This window comes from Chaetura pelagica, unplaced genomic scaffold (genome assembly GCF_000747805.2).
Source record: "Chaetura pelagica isolate M959 unplaced genomic scaffold, ChaPel_1.0 scaffold254, whole genome shotgun sequence".
Classification (NCBI taxonomy): domain Eukaryota; kingdom Metazoa; phylum Chordata; class Aves; order Apodiformes; family Apodidae; genus Chaetura; species Chaetura pelagica.
The window spans coordinates 473,631-477,213 of NW_009952963.1; positions in this window are offsets into that span (position 1 = coordinate 473,631).

Below are 3,583 nucleotides of genomic sequence, written 5' to 3' on the forward strand. Positions count from 1 at the left end.
CCCCCCCACACACACCTCCCTGGGGTCTCCTCCGCGCCCCCAGCCCCACGGGGTGGGCAGGCAGCATCCCAGCGGTGCTGGAGCCCGGGCAGTGCTGAGCACGGGCACACGGTAAATGCCTCCTTGCATCAGAGCAAGGAAGGGATCCGGGAGCCTCTGGCACCGACGCTGACACACACTTTGCTCCAGTTTTCTTCAAGATGCCACCAAGTCACCCGGCCATCGATTGATACCTCGGCCCGGGGGCAGAGAGGGGAGGACGGGGGGGGAGGACCAGCTGTTGCAAAAAGACATGGTAAATCTAATAGGGGCTGCTGTCAATAGAGAAATGACAGGAGAAGAAGAATCGGCTTCTTAAAGTCTGCTGAACTAACACTCATCATGTAGCCGCGGACACGTATTCTCCATCGCAGCCTGGTATCCATTACCATTTTCCTTACTAGGTTTCAATTAAACAGAGCAATAACCCCCCCACACGCACACCCCGAGGCAGGAGACACATGAAAGACAAGAGGAGGCAGCGGACAACTCCTGTACGCCACGTTTGTGACCAGCCCTGAGCCCTTATCATACCCAAACCGAATTTCCCCCGAGCCCGCCGGGACCCGGCATCGCTCCCTCCCCGGCAGAAGCCCTGGAAATGAGCCCCAGAATTTCAAAAACTGCTCAAAGTGGATGTTCCAGATGCACTTGAGCTCTGGTGAGGGAACACGGCGTGACCGTGTCCCAAATCATTTCATGTCGCTGAACCCAAACTATCCCCAGCGCGAAGAAATACAATTTTAAACCCCCACCGATTGTCTAGGGAAGGAGGGAATCGCTTTATTCTTCTCAATGCCCCAGTTGGGAAGTTTGAGGGCGGCTGGGAACAGGTTTATTTTTCCTCCCTGCAGCTCCTCGGTATGTTTGACCCCTGGCATCTGCCTGCGCAGGGCGAGGGAAGGGACTTGATCCATCCTGCCCTCACCCCTGTGAGGGCTGCAAAAAAAGCAGGCGGAACAGCCCAGCTCGGCCCTGGGAAGCTTTAGGGTAGCGACAAGTTGCTCTGAAGAACTTGGCCGCTTCGATATCCGAAGGGCAGGGGAAGGGGGTCGGGGGCTCCATCCCAGCGCCGCTCCCGGAGACGGTGTTGGAGAAAGTTCCCTCCTCCTTCCCCACCGCTTGCCAGTCCTCCCTGCTGCAAGGGCACAATTCCCTGCGGGGGCTGAGCTGGCAGGGGGATGCCAGGAGCCCTGACTCTCACCCCTGTCCCAGATGGACCCCGCTGACACCCCCAGCTCCTCCAGCAGCCCCTCTGCCCTTCACCACACACCTCCTTTCTCTACACACGACCCAGCAAAACCCTCTGGAGAGAATTTCCGTGGGGAGCACAAGAAGATAGAATGATCTTTTTATTTTAAAGCAGAAAAAAAACACACCAAAAAACGGGGAGGGGGGGGGGCTTCTCTCTGTCTTTAGGGCGTGGGAGGTTTCGCAGCGCTGTTTTATTTTAGTTGACTATTTGGAACAAACTTTAGATTGATTCCGGAAAGCGCAAACGCGCACACACGGGAAAGTGAAAAAACCGGTCCTTCGAGGTCATCGGAGAAGGGGAGACAGGATCTATATACCAACACCCCCCCACCCCCCAAAAAAAACCGCAACCCAAACCCAAAAACCCAACAAAAACGAACAGAAGGGGAAAGATCCCACGTTTTTATAGTTCCAAACGACTTTGAATGATTCGCTTTTAATGGCACACGTGGCTTCAGAAAAGACAGGCTCTGCTTTCGATCTTGCACTTGCTCCTTGCTGTTCTACACATAAGTGTGTGTGTGTGTGTGTGTGTGTGCACAAATAGGAGCGTTACAGCCCCCACTTCATGGTCGGGTTCCTCTCTCCTTGTCTCCCCCCCCACCCCCTTTTCTGCTGGACCAAAACCAAGTCCCAGGCCACTCTTTGCTCCTACAGTAATTACTCTTCTGCTGGGATTCAGCAACACGGGGAGAGGCGACTTTTGCCACAGCGTTTCTGCGGAGCAGCAGGGGTGTTGTGAACATTGATTAAACCCAGATGAGCCGGGAGTTGGGGCAGACGGAAAAGATTTCCAATTAAAGGCGAGCGGAGCAGAACCCAACCAGCTTCGCCTCGCAGGTGTAAACAACATTTCTGCAAAGCTCCTCTCTCCGCTTCCCCAAGCGGGTCCTTCCCTCTCCTGTATCTGGGATTAGAGGGAGAAAACTTGGCTTTGGGTTGGTTTTTTTTTTGAGGGGGGAGGGTGTTTTGGGGTGGGTTATTTTTGATGGGGAGAGAGGTGTGTATGTGTGGGGTTATTCACAGCAGATTTTACCGGTGAGCCGCGGCGCGGAGCATCCACGCCCCGTGGTGCGGAGCATCTTTCCCCGTGGTGCGGTGCAACCTCTTCCCCGGGGTCGATGTCCCCCGGGGTACCTGCAATCCCAGCCCCGGGATAACCGGCTGCCACCTCCGAACGCTGCAAATCCCCCCTCTCACCTGTTGCCGCAGCCGCTTCTCGCATAGCGAGAAGGATTTGACGGGGAAACTGAAACGCTCACAAGGCGGTCTCGGAAAAGCGGCGGCGGTGGAAATTGTTCCAGTTAGACGGGAGATGGGGTGGGAGAAAATAGAAGGGAAGCCGGGGTGGCATTTCTGATCCCCTGGGTAAGAAGGGGAATGAGCTCCGGGCAAGAGGAGCCACTTTCTCACCACTTTGATACCAGTTCTTGGGAGTTTTAATTCAGCCGAGAAAGTGGTTCCCGGTTCATCAGGTGCATCCAGGCGCCCAAATCACCTCGGGGGCCGTGGGACCCTCCCTCCCAACCAGTTTTTTTACCTCGTTAAAGTGAGGCTTGACACACGCTCGGTGCACGGGGCACCCTGGTTTCTGAGGTTACAGTCTAAATAAGGGAGAAAAGCATTAATGAATCTTTAATCCTTGTTTTCTTTAAATACCATTAGGACAATTGTTCGGCTCCCAGGTCAGGGAAAAATGCTGCTCAGTGGAGACAGGAAGGCGACGGGCTGGAAGGGGAAAGGGGGTTTTGAAGAGGGAATAAGTGGGTGCACGGCGCATGGAGATCACCTTCTGCAAAGACAAGGGGTGATTAATGCTCGACACTCGTGGAGCCGTTTGCCCTGGTGCGGGGCACAGAGGGAGCACAAATCGTCCCCCGACAGCCAAGTGAGCAGAGAATATTGTGAACGGCTGTGTCTGCAGGCTGGGACGGGAGTGGGAGAGGGGAAAAAACCACCCAAAACCAACAGAAAAACAAAAAAGAGAGAGAGAAAGAAAATACAAGCCCGTCCCGAGAGCTGAAGTGGGCAGAGTATTACATGTACAAACATCCAAACAAGATTCGAGCAGTACAAAGCGTCGGAAAATCCAGAGCAGCCACATAAAAAGAAAAGTTAAGTAGGAAGTGGTGTAAAAGTGTTGTCATTTATTTTGCCTTCCCTTACAGATGTTCTGCATAAAGCGCTATCTTAATGAGAGAGGGAGGGAGAGAGGGAGGGAGGGGGAAAGAGGGAGGGAGAGGGGAAAGAAGGGAAGGAGAGAGGAATGGAGGGAGGGAGAGAGGGAAAG